The sequence below is a fragment of the Microcebus murinus genome, chromosome 16, assembly GCF_040939455.1.
Source record: "Microcebus murinus isolate Inina chromosome 16, M.murinus_Inina_mat1.0, whole genome shotgun sequence".
In the NCBI taxonomy this organism is placed as follows: Eukaryota; Metazoa; Chordata; class Mammalia; order Primates; family Cheirogaleidae; genus Microcebus; species Microcebus murinus.
This window is the reverse complement of record NC_134119.1, coordinates 55,889,157-55,905,422: the sequence shown is the minus strand read 5'-3', so window position 1 is coordinate 55,905,422 and position 16,266 is coordinate 55,889,157. Positions and strand designations below refer to the sequence as shown.

Below are 16,266 nucleotides of genomic sequence, written 5' to 3'. Positions count from 1 at the left end.
TGCGCTCGGGTGTGTGTGGCGGCGCGATTCACAAGCAGCTCTAGATGTTAAACCAAGGAGAAGCCAGGGAGTTCCCAACGCCCCAGGTGTCCTCAGCCCACGACTGGCTGCTGTGGGAATGCGAAGCCCGGCTCCTTGTCTCAGAGCGGGGTTCCCAGGAGGATCAGGCTGAAGCTGGGACTTGGCCTCAAAGTGTCCCCTCGCATGGCCACCCCCTTCCCCTTCCTGCTCCTCTACTCCTGGTGCCCCTCCATCCAGGGGCCAGACCTTAAAGAGTCACCGCAAGAGAATCCTGGTCCCAAAGGAGCCTTCTGGGGGACCGGTGCTGAGAGAGGTTGTGGGCATGGCCCGCTGGGGCTCTGCCCGACCCAGGGCTGAGAGATGCCACCTCCCAGCTCTGGGTCCCTGCAGGAAGTGTTGGCAAGCACAGGGCCGGTCCTCCAAAGGCCCAGGTGCAGGGAGCCCAGGCCAAGCAGCCTGTGGAAGAAGCCACTTGCCGTGCCACCCCGGGAACAGGACTGCAGGCCCCGGCCCTTCCCACCTCCTCCTCCTCCTCCTCCTCCTCCTCCCCCCCGCCCCGCCCCCACAGGGCACAGGGCTCAGAGACACCTCAGACTCTTGCTACCCAAAGTGCAAAGGGCATCAGTTGCTCCTCCAACCCCCCCCCCCCCGCGGCCGAGCAGACCGCGTTGTCCAGCCAGCCCCCGGGCCTCCCTGGGGTGCCCAGCACAAAAGTGCAGACACCCACCGGACCCTCAGTCTCAGTTTTCGGAGGTTTTTGCCACTCTAAGGACCCGCAGGCCAGCTGGGCCTTCGGGCAGGACAGAGAGCCCCGGAATCCGACGTGGAGAGCTGCGTGTACGTCCCCATCAGGAGGCGGTCCCCACCTCCGCGGCTCTCCCCTTGCGGGGAGCCGCAGCCCAGCCGGCAGCCGCAGGGCCTCAGGGAAGACACCAGGCTGGGCCCCCGCGGCACAGCGGGGGCACGTCCCCCGCACTCACGCGACTTAGGGACGGCTGCTGGAGACTGCTGCGGCCACCCTGCTGCCGGGTTTCTGGAGGGCTTCCTGGAAGCAGCATCCACACCAAGCCCTTGGAAGGCCCAGGCGACGGAGGAGCCGGTCAGGCAGGGGCCGAGGACGGTGAGAGGCCGGGCGGGAAGGAGCGTGTCAGGCAGGGGCAGAGGACGGTGACCGGCCGGGCGGGGAGGAGCCGGTCAGGCGGGGGCCCAGGACAGTGACGGGCCTGGCCGGGGAGGAGTGCGTCAGGCAGGGGCAGAGGAGACGGGCTGGGTAAGGATTAGGGTTACAGTTAGGGCACAATTCACAATCCCAAAGACGTGGAAGCGACCCGAGTGCCCATCCATCCAGGAGTGCATCAATAAAATGTGGCGCGTGGACACCACGGAGTGCCATTCGGCTGTGAGGAGCAGCGGTGAGAGGGCGCCTCTCGTGTTCTCCTGGCCAGAGCTGGAACCCGTTCCAGTAAGCCAAGTATCCCAAGAATGGACACACGGGCACCACGTGAGCGCGCTCACCAGCAAACTGGTACGAACGGATGGACGCCTAAGTGGACAGAGAGGAATCACCTTCATCGGGTGGGTGTCGGGCGGGCGGGTGGGGGGAGGGGAGGGGCATACACATCCATTAGGCATGGGGTGGGTGCGCACCGACTGGGGGATGGGCGCACTTGAAGCTCTGACCCGAGGGGGGAGGCTTGGAGAGGGCAAGGCACCCGACCTTAACATTGGTACCCCCACAATACGCTGGAACAACATGAGAGGTATATGAATAAGAACACAGGGGGGGCCGGGCGCGGTGGCTCACGCCTGTAATCCTAGCTCTCTGGGAGGCCGAGGCGGGCGGATTGCTCCAGGTCAGGAGTTCGAAACCAGCCTGAGCAAGAGCGAGACCCCGTCTCTACTAAAAATAGAAAGAAATTAATTGGCCAACTAATATATATAGAAAAACACAGCCGGGCGTGGTGGTGCATGCCTGTAGTCCCAACTACTCGGGAGGCTGAGGCAGCAGGATTGCTTGAGCCCGGAGATTGAGGTTGCTGTGAGCTAGGCTGACGCCATGGCACTCACTCTAGCCTGGGCAGCAAAACGAGACTCTGTCACAAAAAAAAAAAAAAAAGAACACAGGGGGGAGGGCGGCACGGGCAACACATGTCACCTGAATACTTGTACTCCCATCATCTGCTTGAAAAGAGAGAGAAAAGAAAATGCAATCCTAGAGGTAAGAGACACTTTTTAAAAATAATGAATCCGAAGAGAAAAGTAAAAGGAGGCCTGTGGAGCAGGTCTGGGTGTGACTCCGGATCCCCCAACATCAGGTGCCACCACCAAAGATTCCTGCGTGTAGCCCATAGAACCCCAAAAGCAACGGGACGAGTTCTGGTCACATACTCCCTCAAAATGACATCCTGGCCTTCTTCTGGAACTCCCTCCCCTCTCAGACTCTCAAGGTTTCCTCCAGCGTGTCGGTTCCCACAGAGCAGACCTTTGGTCTGAGACCTGACAGTCCAGATGCCACGCATGCTGCCGCGTGGCCGCGGTGTCGCGGCTTGGGACAAGAGGAGGCCCCACGGTGCGGGCTGGGGCGCCAGGCACCGCGCGGGCGCTGAGGGTGGGGGTGACCCCCACCCCGGGCCGCCGCCGCGCTCCCAGAAAGGGGACAGAACAAGAGGCAAAAAAAAAAAAAAAGCAGCAGCCTGTGGCACCTGGTATTCCCAGGCGGTCTCCCATCCAAGTACTAACCAGGCCCGACCCTGCTTAGCTTCCGAGACCAGACGAGATCGGGGGCGTTCAGGGTGGTGTGGCCCTAGACGGCGGCGGAGGGCGCCCCTGCCCCGCTCGAGAAGCCGAGCCTCTCTGGGCTTCCCCGCCGCCGCCTCCCGCCCCAGGCCCCGTGCCGGGCCGGGCCGGGCCGTTTGAGTTCGCCGGCCAGGTCCCGCGGGCTCCCAGGGACGGGGGTGATGGGCGGGGCGGGGCGGGGCGGGGCGGGGTGGGGGGCTGTCTCTCTATACACACACACACACACTCACACTCACTCACACTCACACAAGATGCGCCTCCACGGCTGGACTCGCCAAGGTGGAGCCCTCCCAGCCCCCCTCGTCTCCTCGCCCGGCCTCCTTCACCTACCCGCTGCCCACCCCCAGCGCGTCGCTGCCGCTGACTGCGCACGCGCGGGACGCTCGCCCTTTGACCCCAGCCAGGGGCCGCCCTCCCCCACAACCCCTTTCAGCTGCGCCCCCCTTCCCTCGCCCTGTGGGTGGGCTGCCGCCTATTCCCCCGGGCCAGGGCTGGGGCACAGCCAGTGTATGGGGCGTCTCTCTCTGGGGATGTGTCCCATGGGTGGGGTGGGGTGGGGTGGCGTGGTTTGGGGGGCGCTGAAGAAATCAGTCCCCTCCATCTCCTACCTCTGGAAAACGCCCAAGCCCGTGGAGAACTGCCGGCACCGCTTCGTGGGGGCCGGGACCCTCCTCCGTGTCCTCCTGTGGCCCAGTCCAAGGGGCCTGGGCCTGGCCGGGGCTGCATTGGACCCCGACCACCCTGGCGTGTGGACTCGCTAAAAATCGGCCATTAGATATTGGATTCCAGCTTCCTGGAGGTCATTTCACTAATGAGTGCACCGGAAAGAGTTTCCTAATCCATCTGTGAGGGTGGCAACTGAAAGAGAATTTTAAAGCTGACAGAATAGGCGAGGGAAGGCATAGGAGATTTCCACACCCAGCAAGGAAGACTTTCCCGAAATGGAAGAAAGAAACGAGCAAACAGAGACACCGGTAGCCCGCCCGGAAAAGAGTCTGCCCCTGAGAGAAAGCACCCTGACCAGGTTCACCCGTGGGTGGGTGGCGAGCCAGCGGCATTCAGAAGAGCGAGGCCCGCAGTCTGTGCGGAAGACACCTGCGCTCGGGTGTGTGTGGCGGCGCGATTCACAAGCAGCTCTAGATGTTAAACCAAGGAGAAGCCAGGGAGTTCCCAACGCCCCAGGTGTCCTCAGCCCACGACTGGCTGCTGTGGGAATGCGAAGCCCGGCTCCTTGTCTCAGAGCGGGGTTCCCAGGAGGATCAGGCTGAAGCTGGGACTTGGCCTCAAAGTGTCCCCTCGCATGGCCACCCCCTTCCCCTTCCTGCTCCTCTACTCCTGGTGCCCCTCCATCCAGGGGCCAGACCTTAAAGAGTCACCGCAAGAGAATCCTGGTCCCAAAGGAGCCTTCTGGGGGACCGGTGCTGAGAGAGGTTGTGGGCATGGCCCGCTGGGGCTCTGCCCGACCCAGGGCTGAGAGATGCCACCTCCCAGCTCTGGGTCCCTGCAGGAAGTGTTGGCAAGCACAGGGCCGGTCCTCCAAAGGCCCAGGTGCAGGGAGCCCAGGCCAAGCAGCCTGTGGAAGAAGCCACTTGCCGTGCCACCCCGGGAACAGGACTGCAGGCCCCGGCCCTTCCCACCTCCTCCTCCTCCTCCTCCTCCTCCTCCTCCCCCCCGCCCCGCCCCCACAGGGCACAGGGCTCAGAGACACCTCAGACTCTTGCTACCCAAAGTGCAAAGGGCATCAGTTGCTCCTCCAACCCCCCCCCCCCGCGGCCGAGCAGACCGCGTTGTCCAGCCAGCCCCCGGGCCTCCCTGGGGTGCCCAGCACAAAAGTGCAGACACCCACCGGACCCTCAGTCTCAGTTTTCGGAGGTTTTTGCCACTCTAAGGACCCGCAGGCCAGCTGGGCCTTCGGGCAGGACAGAGAGCCCCGGAATCCGACGTGGAGAGCTGCGTGTACGTCCCCATCAGGAGGCGGTCCCCACCTCCGCGGCTCTCCCCTTGCGGGGAGCCGCAGCCCAGCCGGCAGCCGCAGGGCCTCAGGGAAGACACCAGGCTGGGCCCCCGCGGCACAGCGGGGGCACGTCCCCCGCACTCACGCGACTTAGGGACGGCTGCTGGAGACTGCTGCGGCCACCCTGCTGCCGGGTTTCTGGAGGGCTTCCTGGAAGCAGCATCCACACCAAGCCCTTGGAAGGCCCAGGCGACGGAGGAGCCGGTCAGGCAGGGGCCGAGGACGGTGAGAGGCCGGGCGGGAAGGAGCGTGTCAGGCAGGGGCAGAGGACGGTGACCGGCCGGGCGGGGAGGAGCCGGTCAGGCGGGGGCCCAGGACAGTGACGGGCCTGGCCGGGGAGGAGTGCGTCAGGCAGGGGCAGAGGAGACGGGCTGGGTAAGGGTTAGGGTTACAGTTAGGGCACAATTCACAATCCCAAAGACGTGGAAGCGACCCGAGTGCCCATCCATCCAGGAGTGCATCAATAAAATGTGGCGCGTGGACACCACGGAGTGCCATTCGGCTGTGAGGAGCAGCGGTGAGAGGGCGCCTCTCGTGTTCTCCTGGCCAGAGCTGGAACCCGTTCCAGTAAGCCAAGTATCCCAAGAATGGACACACGGGCACCACGTGAGCGCGCTCACCAGCAAACTGGTACGAACGGATGGACGCCTAAGTGGACAGAGAGGAATCACCTTCATCGGGTGGGTGTCGGGCGGGCGGGTGGGGGGAGGGGAGGGGCATACACATCCATTAGGCATGGGGTGGGTGCGCACCGACTGGGGGATGGGCGCACTTGAAGCTCTGACCCGAGGGGGGAGGCTTGGAGAGGGCAAGGCACCCGACCTTAACATTGGTACCCCCACAATACGCTGGAACAACATGAGAGGTATATGAATAAGAACACAGTGGGGGCCGGGCGCGGTGGCTCACGCCTGTAATCCTAGCTCTCTGGGAGGCCGAGGCGGGCGGATTGCTCCAGGTCAGGAGTTCGAAACCAGCCTGAGCAAGAGCGAGACCCCGTCTCTACTAAAAATAGAAAGAAATTAATTGGCCAACTAATATATATAGAAAAACACAGCCGGGCGTGGTGGTGCATGCCTGTAGTCCCAACTACTCGGGAGGCTGAGGCAGCAGGATTGCTTGAGCCCGGAGATTGAGGTTGCTGTGAGCTAGACTGACGCCATGGCACTCACTCTAGCCTGGGCAGCAAAACGAGACTCTGTCTCAAAAAAAAAAAAAAAAAAAAGAACACAGGGGGGAGGGGGGCACGGGCAACACATGTCACCTGAATACTTGTACTCCCATCATCTGCTTGAAAAGAGAGTGAAAAGAAAATGCAATCCTAGAGGTAAGAGACACTTTTTAAAAATAATGAATCCGAAGAGAAAGGTAAAAGGAGGCCTGTGGAGCAGGTCTGGGTGTGACTCCGGATCCCCCAACATCAGGTGCCACCACCAAAGATTCCTGCGTGTAGCCCATAGAACCCCAAAAGCAACGGGACGAGTTCTGGTCACATACTCCCTCAAAATGACATCCTGGCCTTCTTCTGGAACTCCCTCCCCTCTCAGACTCTCAAGGTTTCCTCCAGCGTGTCGGTTCCCACAGAGCAGACCTTTGGTCTGAGACCTGACAGTCCAGATGCCACGCATGCTGCCGCGTGGCCGCGGTGTCGCGGCTTGGGACAAGAGGAGGCCCCACGGTGCGGGCTGGGGCGCCAGGCACCGCGCGGGCGCTGAGGGTGGGGGTGACCCCCACCCCGGGCCGCCGCCGCGCTCCCAGAAAGGGGACAGAACAAGAGGCAAGAAAAAAAAAAAAAAAAAAAAAGCAGCAGCCTGTGGCACCCGGTATTCCGAGGCGGTCTCCCATCCAAGTACTAACCAGGCCCGACCCTGCTTAGCTTCCGAGACCAGACGAGATCGGGGGCGTTCAGGGTGGTGTGGCCCTAGACGGCGGCGGAGGGCGCCCCTGCCCCGCTCGAGAAGCCGAGCCTCTCTGGGCTTCCCCGCCGCCGCCTCCCGCCCCAGGCCCCGCGCCGGGCCGGGCCGGGCCGTTTGAGTTCGCCGGCCAGGTCCCGCGGGCTCCCAGGGACGGGGGTGATGGGCGGGGCGGGGCGGGGCGGGGTGGGGGGCTGTCTCTCTATACACACACACACACACTCACACTCACTCACACTCACACAACATGCGCCTCCACGGCTGGACTCGCCAAGGTGGAGCCCTCCCAGCCCCCCTCGTCTCCTCGCCCGGCCTCCTTCACCTACCCGCTGCCCACCCCCAGCGCGTCGCTGCCGCTGACTGCGCACGCGCGGGACGCTCGCCCTTTGACCCCAGCCAGGGGCCGCCCTCCCCCACAACCCCTTTCAGCTGCGCCCCCCTTCCCTCGCCCTGTGGGTGGGCTGCCGCCTATTCCCCCGGGCCAGGGCTGGGGCACAGCCAGTGTATGGGGCGTCTCTCTCTGGGGATGTGTCCCATGGGTGGGGTGGGGTGGGGTGGCGTGGTTTGGGGGGCGCTGAAGAAATCAGTCCCCTCCATCTCCTACCTCTGGAAAACGCCCAAGCCCGTGGAGAACTGCCGGCACCGCTTCGTGGGGGCCGGGACCCTCCTCCGTGTCCTCCTGTGGCCCAGTCCAAGGGGCCTGGGCCTGGCCGGGGCTGCATTGGACCCCGACCACCCTGGCGTGTGGACTCGCTAAAAATCGGCCATTAGATATTGGATTCCAGCTTCCTGGAGGTCATTTCACTAATGAGTGCACCGGAAAGAGTTTCCTAATCCATCTGTGAGGGTGGCAACTGAAAGAGAATTTTAAAGCTGACAGAATAGGCGAGGGAAGGCATAGGAGATTTCCACACCCAGCAAGGAAGACTTTCCCGAAATGGAAGAAAGAAACGAGCAAACAGAGACACCGGTAGCCCGCCCGGAAAAGAGTCTGCCCCTGAGAGAAAGCACCCTGACCAGGTTCACCCGTGGGTGGGTGGCGAGCTAGCGGCATTCAGAAGAGCGAGGCCCGCAGTCTGTGCGGAAGACACCTGCGCTCGGGTGTGTGTGGCGGCGCGATTCACAAGCAGCTCTAGACGTTAAACCCAGGAGAAGCCAGGGAGTTCCCAACGCCCCAGGTGTCCTCAGCCCACGACTGGCTGCTGTGGGAATGCGAAGCCCGGCTCCTTGTCTCAGAGCGGGGTTCCCAGGAGGATCAGGCTGAAGCTGGGACTTGGCCTCAAAGTGTCCCCTCGCATGGCCACCCCCTTCCCCTTCCTGCTCCTCTACTCCTGGTGCCCCTCCATCCAGGGGCCAGACCTTAAAGAGTCACCGCAAGAGAATCCTGGTCCCAAAGGAGCCTTCTGGGGGACCGGTGCTGAGAGAGGTTGTGGGCATGGCCCGCTGGGGCTCTGCCCGACCCAGGGCTGAGAGATGCCACCTCCCAGCTCTGGGTCCCTGCAGGAAGTGTTGGCAAGCACAGGGCCGGTCCTCCAAAGGCCCAGGTGCAGGGAGCCCAGGCCAAGCAGCCTGTGGAAGAAGCCACTTGCCGTGCCACCCCGGGAACAGGACTGCAGGCCCCGGCCCTTCCCACCTCCTCCTCCTCCTCCTCCTCCTCCTCCTCCCCCCCGCCCCGCCCCCACAGGGCACAGGGCTCAGAGACACCTCAGACTCTTGCTACCCAAAGTGCAAAGGGCATCAGTTGCTCCTCCAACCCCCCCCCCGCGGCCGAGCAGACCGCGTTGTCCAGCCAGCCCCCGGGCCTCCCTGGGGTGCCCAGCACAAAAGTGCAGACACCCACCGGACCCTCAGTCTCAGTTTTCGGAGGTTTTTGCCACTCTAAGGACCCGCAGGCCAGCTGGGCCTTCGGGCAGGACAGAGAGCCCTGGAATCCGACGTGGAGAGCTGCGTGTACGTCCCCATCAGGAGGCGGTCCCCACCTCCGCGGCTCTCCCCTTGCGGGGAGCCGCAGCCCAGCCGGCAGCCGCAGGGCCTCAGGGAAGACACCAGGCTGGGCCCCCGCGGCACAGCGGGGGCACGTCCCCCGCACTCACGCGACTTAGGGACGGCTGCTGGAGACTGCTGCGGCCACCCTGCTGCCGGGTTTCTGGAGGGCTTCCTGGAAGCAGCATCCACACCAAGCCCTTGGAAGGCCCAGGCGACGGAGGAGCCGGTCAGGCAGGGGCCGAGGACGGTGAGAGGCCGGGCGGGAAGGAGCGTGTCAGGCAGGGGCAGAGGACGGTGACCGGCCGGGCGGGGAGGAGCCGGTCAGGCGGGGGCCCAGGACAGTGACGGGCCTGGCCGGGGAGGAGTGCGTCAGGCAGGGGCAGAGGAGACGGGCTGGGTAAGGGTTAGGGTTACAGTTAGGGCACAATTCACAATCCCAAAGACGTGGAAGCGACCCGAGTGCCCATCCATCCAGGAGTGCATCAATAAAATGTGGCGCGTGGACACCACGGAGTGCCATTCGGCTGTGAGGAGCAGCGGTGAGAGGGCGCCTCTCGTGTTCTCCTGGCCAGAGCTGGAACCCGTTCCAGTAAGCCAAGAATCCCAAGAATGGACACACGGGCACCACGTGAGCGCGCTCACCAGCAAACTGGTACGAACGGATGGACGCCTAAGTGGACAGAGAGGAATCACCTTCATCGGGTGGGTGTCGGGCGGGCGGGTGGGGGGAGGGGAGGGGCATACACATCCATTAGGCATGGGGTGGGTGCGCACCGACTGGGGGATGGGCGCACTTGAAGCTCTGACCCGAGGGGGGAGGCTTGGAGAGGGCAAGGCACCCGACCTTAACATTGGTACCCCCACAATACGCTGGAACAACATGAGAGGTATATGAATAAGAACACAGGGGGGGCCGGGCGCGGTGGCTCACGCCTGTAATCCTAGCTCTCTGGGAGGCCGAGGCGGGCGGATTGCTCCAGGTCAGGAGTTCGAAACCAGCCTGAGCAAGAGCGAGACCCCGTCTCTACTAAAAATAGAAAGAAATTAATTGGCCAACTAATATATATAGAAAAACACAGCCGGGCGTGGTGGTGCATGCCTGTAGTCCCAACTACTCGGGAGGCTGAGGCAGCAGGATTGCTTGAGCCCGGAGATTGAGGTTGCTGTGAGCTAGACTGACGCCATGGCACTCACTCTAGCCTGGGCAGCAAAACGAGACTCTGTCTCAAAAAAAAAAAAAAAAAAAAAGAACACAGGGGGGAGGGGGGCACGGGCAACACATGTCACCTGAATACTTGTACTCCCATCATCTGCTTGAAAAGAGAGAGAAAAGAAAATGCAATCCTAGAGGTAAGAGACACTTTTTAAAAATAATGAATCCGAAGAGAAAAGTAAAAGGAGGCCTGTGGAGCAGGTCTGGGTGTGACTCCGGATCCCCCAACATCAGGTGCCACCACCAAAGATTCCTGCGTGTAGCCCATAGAACCCCAAAAGCAACGGGACGAGTTCTGGTCACATACTCCCTCAAAATGACATCCTGGCCTTCTTCTGGAACTCCCTCCCCTCTCAGACTCTCCAGGTTTCCTCCAGCGTGTCGGTTCCCACAGAGCAGACCTTTGGTCTGAGACCTGACAGTCCAGATGCCACGCATGCTGCCGCGTGGCGGCGGTGTCGCGGCTTGGGACAAGAGGAGGCCCCACGGTGCGGGCTGGGGCGCCAGGCACCGCGCGCGCGGGCGCTGAGGGTGGGGGTGACCCCCACCCCGGGCCGCCGCCGCGCTCCCAGAAAGGGGACAGAACAAGAGGCAAAAAAAAAAAAAAAAAAAAAAAAAGCAGCAGCCTGTGGCACCCGGTATTCCCAGGCGGTCTCCCATCCAAGTACTAACCAGGCCCGACCCTGCTTAGCTTCCGAGACCAGACGAGATCGGGGGCGTTCAGGGTGGTGTGGCCCTAGACGGCGGCGGAGGGCGCCCCTGCCCCGCTCGAGAAGCCGAGCCTCTCTGGGCTTCCCCGCCGCCGCCTCCCGCCCCAGGCCCCGCGCCGGGCCGGGCCGGTTGAGTTCGCCGGCCGGGTCCCGCGGGCTCCCAGGGACGGGGGTGATGGGCGGGGCGGGGCGGGGTGGGGGGCTGTCTCTCTCTACACACACACACACACTCACACTCACTCACACTCACACAAGATGCGCCTCCACGGCTGGACTCGCCAAGGTGGAGCCCTCCCAGCCCCCCTCGTCTCCTCGCCCGGCCTCCTTCACCTACCCGCTGCCCACCCCCAGCGCGTCGCTGCCGCTGACTGCGCACGCGCGGGACGCTCGCCCTTTGACCCCAGCCAGGGGCCGCCCTCCCCCACAACCCCTTTCAGCTGCGCCCCCCCCTCGCCCTGTGGGTGGGCTGCCGCCTATTCCCCCGGGCCAGGGCTGGGGCACAGCCAGTGTATGGGGCGTCTCTCTCTGGGGATGTGTCCCATGGGTGGGGTGGGGTGGCGTGGTTTGGGGGGCGCTGAAGAAATCAGTCCCCTCCATCTCCTACCTCTGGAAAACGCCCAAGCCCGTGGAGAACTGCCGGCACCGCTTCGTGGGGGCCGGGACCCTCCTCCGTGTCCTCCTGTGGCCCAGTCCAAGGGGCCTGGGCCTGGCCGGGGCTGCATTGGACCCCGACCACCCTGGCGTGTGGACTCGCTAAAAATCGGCCATTAGATATTGGATTCCAGCTTCCTGGAGGTCATTTCACTAATGAGTGCACCGGAAAGAGTTTCCTAATCCATCTGTGAGGGTGGCAACTGAAAGAGAATTTTAAAGCTGACAGAATAGGCGAGGGAAGGCATAGGAGATTTCCACACCCAGCAAGGAAGACTTTCCCGAAATGGAAGAAAGAAACGAGCAAACAGAGACACCGGTAGCCCGCCCGGAAAAGAGTCTGCCCCTGAGAGAAAGCACCCTGACCAGGTTCACCCGTGGGTGGGTGGCGAGCTAGCGGCATTCAGAAGAGCGAGGCCCGCAGTCTGTGCGGAAGACACCTGCGCTCGGGTGTGTGTGGCGGCGCGATTCACAAGCAGCTCTAGATGTTAAACCAAGGAGAAGCCAGGGAGTTCCCAACGCCCCAGGTGTCCTCAGCCCACGACTGGCTGCTGTGGGAATGCGAAGCCCGGCTCCTTGTCTCAGAGCGGGGTTCCCAGGAGGATCAGGCTGAAGCTGGGACTTGGCCTCCAAGTGTCCCCTCGCATGGCCACCCCCTTCCCCTTCCTGCTCCTCTACTCCTGGTGCCCCTCCATCCAGGGGCCAGACCTTAAAGAGTCACCGCAAGAGAATCCTGGTCCCAAAGGAGCCTTCTGGGGGACCGGTGCTGAGAGAGGTTGTGGGCATGGCCCGCTGGGGCTCTGCCCGACCCAGGGCTGAGAGATGCCACCTCCCAGCTCTGGGTCCCTGCAGGAAGTGTTGGCAAGCACAGGGCCGGTCCTCCAAAGGCCCAGGTGCAGGGAGCCCAGGCCAAGCAGCCTGTGGAAGAAGCCACTTGCCGTGCCACCCCGGGAACAGGACTGCAGGCCCCGGCCCTTCCCACCACCTCCTCCTCCTCCTCCTCCTCCTCCTCCCCCCCGCCCCGCCCCCACAGGGCACAGGGCTCAGAGACACCTCAGACTCTTGCTACCCAAAGTGCAAAGGGCATCAGTTGCTCCTCCAACCCCCCCCCCCCCCCCCCGCCCAGCAGACCACGTTGTCCAGCCAGCCCCCGGGCCTCCCTGGGGTGCCCAGCACAAAAGTGCAGACACCCACCGGACCCTCAGTCTCAGTTTTCGGAGGTTTTTGCCACTCTAAGGACCCGCAGGCCAGCTGGGCCTTCGGGCAGGACAGAGAGCCCCGGAATCCGACGTGGAGAGCTGCGTGTACGTCCCCATCAGGAGGCGGTCCCCACCTCCGCGGCTCTCCCCTTGCGGGGAGCGGCAGCCCAGCCGGCAGCCGCAGGGCCTCAGGGAAGACACCAGGCTGGGCCCCCGCGGCACAGCGGGGGCACGTCCCCCGCACTCACGCGACTTAGGGACGGCTGCTGGAGACTGCTGCGGCCACCCTGCTGCCGGGTTTCTGGAGGGCTTCCTGGAAGCAGCATCCACACCAAGCCCTTGGAAGGCCCAGGCGACGGAGGAGCCGGTCAGGCAGGGGCCGAGGACGGTGAGAGGCCGGGCGGGAAGGAGCGTGTCAGGCAGGGGCAGAGGACGGTGACAGGCCGGGCGGGGAGGAGCCGGTCAGGCGGGGGCCCAGGACAGTGACGGGCCTGGCCGGGGAGGAGTGCGTCAGGCAGGGGCAGAGGAGACGGGCTGGGTAAGGGTTAGGGTGACAGTTAGGGCACAATTCACAATCCCAAAGACGTGGAAGCGACCCGAGTGCCCATCCATCCAGGAGTGCATCAATAAAATGTGGCGCGTGGACACCACGGAGTGCCATTCGGCTGTGAGGAGCAGCGGTGAGAGGGCGCCTCTTGTGTTCTCCTGGCCAGAGCTGGAACCCGTTCCAGTAAGCCAAGTATCCCAAGAATGGACACACGAGCACCACGTGAGCGCGCTCACCGGCAAATTGGTACGAACGGATGGACGCCTAAGTGGACAGAGAGGAATCACCTTCATCGGGTGGGTGTCGGGCGGGTGGGGGGAGGGGAGGGGCATACACATCCATTAGGCATGGGGTGGGTGCGCACCGACTGGGGGATGGGCGCACTTGAAGCTCTGACCCGAGGGGGGAGGCTTGGAGAGGGCAAGGCACCCGACCTTAACATTGGTACCCCCACAATACGCTGGAACAACATGAGAGGTATATGAATAAGAACACAGGGGGGGCCGGGCGCGGTGGCTCACGCCTGTAATCCTAGCTCTCTGGGAGGCCGAGGCGGGCGGATTGCTCCAGGTCAGGAGTTCGAAACCAGCCTGAGCAAGAGCGAGACCCCGTCTCTACTAAAAATAGAAAGAAATTAATTGGCCAACTAATATATATAGAAAAACACAGCCGGGCGTGGTGGTGCATGCCTGTAGTCCCAACTACTCGGGAGGCTGAGGCAGCAGGATTGCTTGAGCCCGGAGATTGAGGTTGCTGTGAGCTAGGCTGACGCCATGGCACTCACTCTAGCCTGGGCAGCAAAACGAGACTCTGTCTCAAAAAAAAAAAAAAAAAAAAAGAACACAGGGGGGAGGGCGGCACGGGCAACACATGTCACCTGAATACTTGTACTCCCATCATCTGCTTGAAAAGAGAGAGAAAAGAAAATGCAATCCTAGAGGTAAGAGACACTTTTTAAAAATAATGAATCCGAAGAGAAAAGTAAAAGGAGGCCTGTGGAGCAGGTCTGGGTGTGACTCCGGATCCCCCAACATCAGGTGCCACCACCAAAGATTCCTGCGTGTAGCCCATAGAACCCCAAAAGCAACGGGACGAGTTCTGGTCACATACTCCCTCAAAATGACATCCTGGCCTTCTTCTGGAACTCCCTCCCCTCTCAGACTCTCCAGGTTTCCTCCAGCGTGTCGGTTCCCACAGAGCAGACCTTTGGTCTGAGACCTGACAGTCCAGATGCCACGCATGCTGCCGCGTGGCGGCGGTGTCGCGGCTTGGGACAAGAGGAGGCCCCACGGTGCGGGCTGGGGCGCCAGGCACCGCGCGCGCGGGCGCTGAGGGTGGGGGTGACCCCCACCCCGGGCCGCCGCCGCGCTCCCAGAAAGGGGACAGAACAAGAGGCAAAAAAAAAAAAAAAAAAAAAAAAAAAGCAGCAGCCTGTGGCACCCGGTATTCCCAGGCGGTCTCCCATCCAAGTACTAACCAGGCCCGACCCTGCTTAGCTTCCGAGACCAGACGAGATCGGGGGCGTTCAGGGTGGTGTGGCCCTAGACGGCGGCGGAGGGCGCCCCTGCCCCGCTCGAGAAGCCGAGCCTCTCTGGGCTTCCCCGCCGCCGCCTCCCGCCCCAGGCCCCGCGCCGGGCCGGGCCGGTTGAGTTCGCCGGCCGGGTCCCGCGGGCTCCCAGGGACGGGGGTGATGGGCGGGGCGGGGCGGGGTGGGGGGCTGTCTCTCTCTACACACACACACACACACACACTCACACTCACTCACACTCACACAAGATGCGCCTCCACGGCTGGACTCGCCAAGGTGGAGCCCTCCCAGCCCCCCTCGTCTCCTCGCCCGGCCTCCTTCACCTACCCGCTGCCCACCCCCAGCGCGTCGCTGCCGCTGACTGCGCACGCGCGGGACGCTCGCCCTTTGACCCCAGCCAGGGGCCGCCCTCCCCCACAATCCCTTTCAGCTGCGCCCCCCCCTCGCCCTGTGGGTGGGCTGCCGCCTATTCCCCCGGGCCAGGGCTGGGGCACAGCCAGTGTATGGGGCGTCTCTCTCTGGGGATGTGTCCCATGGGTGGGGTGGGGTGGCGTGGTTTGGGGGGCGCTGAAGAAATCAGTCCCCTCCATCTCCTACCTCTGGAAAACGCCCAAGCCCGTGGAGAACTGCCGGCACCGCTTCGTGGGGGCCGGGACCCTCCTCCGTGTCCTCCTGTGGCCCAGTCCAAGGGGCCTGGGCCTGGCCGGGGCTGCATTGGACCCCGACCACCCTGGCGTGTGGACTCGCTAAAAATCGGCCATTAGATATTGGATTCCAGCTTCCTTGAGGTCATTTCACTAATGAGTGCACCGGAAAGAGTTTCCTAATCCATCTGTGAGGGTGGCAACTGAAAGAGAATTTTAAAGCTGACAGAATAGGCGAGGGAAGGCATAGGAGATTTCCACACCCAGCAAGGAAGACTTTCCCGAAATGGAAGAAAGAAACGAGCAAACAGAGACACCGGTAGCCCGCCCGGAAAAGAGTCTGCCCCTGAGAGAAAGCACCCTGACCAGGTTCACCCGTGGGTGGGTGGCGAGCTAGCGGCATTCAGAAGAGCGAGGCCCGCAGTCTGTGCGGAAGACACCTGCGCTCGGGTGTGTGTGGCGGCGCGATTCACAAGCAGCTCTAGATGTTAAACCAAGGAGAAGCCAGGGAGTTCCCAACGCCCCAGGTGTCCTCAGCCCACGACTGGCTGCTGTGGGAATGCGAAGCCCGGCTCCTTGTCTCAGAGCGGGGTTCCCAGGAGGATCAGGCTGAAGCTGGGACTTGGCCTCCAAGTGTCCCCTCGCATGGCCACCCCCTTCCCCTTCCTGCTCCTCTACTCCTGGTGCCCCTCCATCCAGGGGCCAGACCTTAAAGAGTCACCGCAAGAGAATCCTGGTCCCAAAGGAGCCTTCTGGGGGACCGGTGCTGAGAGAGGTTGTGGGCATGGCCCGCTGGGGCTCTGCCCGACCCAGGGCTGAGAGATGCCACCTCCCAGCTCTGGGTCCCTGCAGGAAGTGTTGGCAAGCACAGGGCCGGTCCTCCAAAGGCCCAGGTGCAGGGAGCCCAGGCCAAGCAGCCTGTGGAAGAAGCCACTTGCCGTGCCACCCCGGGAACAGGACTGCAGGCCCCGGCCCTTCCCACCTCCTCCTCCTCCTCCTCCTCCTCCTCCCCCCCGCCCCGCCCCCACAGGGCACAGGGCTCAG

General features: G+C 63.1%; 3 non-coding genes and 1 pseudogene across 3 annotated transcripts; all 4 read right to left on the bottom strand.

Moving 5' to 3' along the window:
• Positions 1-2,711: 2,711 nt before the first annotated feature.
• LOC142861229 (5S ribosomal RNA) lies at positions 2,712-2,830 on the bottom strand. Its single transcript, XR_012912596.1, has one exon. It is a non-coding gene; the product is annotated as a 5S ribosomal RNA (ribosomal RNA).
• A 3,809-nt stretch (positions 2,831-6,639) lies between these two features.
• LOC142861266 (uncharacterized) lies at positions 6,640-6,758 on the bottom strand (annotated as a pseudogene).
• A 3,808-nt stretch (positions 6,759-10,566) lies between these two features.
• LOC142861550 (5S ribosomal RNA) lies at positions 10,567-10,685 on the bottom strand. The gene has a single exon (XR_012912774.1). It is a non-coding gene; the product is annotated as a 5S ribosomal RNA (ribosomal RNA).
• Positions 10,686-14,478: 3,793 nt separating this feature from the next.
• On the bottom strand, positions 14,479-14,597 carry LOC142861544 (5S ribosomal RNA). Its single transcript, XR_012912770.1, has one exon. It is a non-coding gene; the product is annotated as a 5S ribosomal RNA (ribosomal RNA).
• Between the last annotated feature and the right edge of the window lie 1,669 nt (positions 14,598-16,266).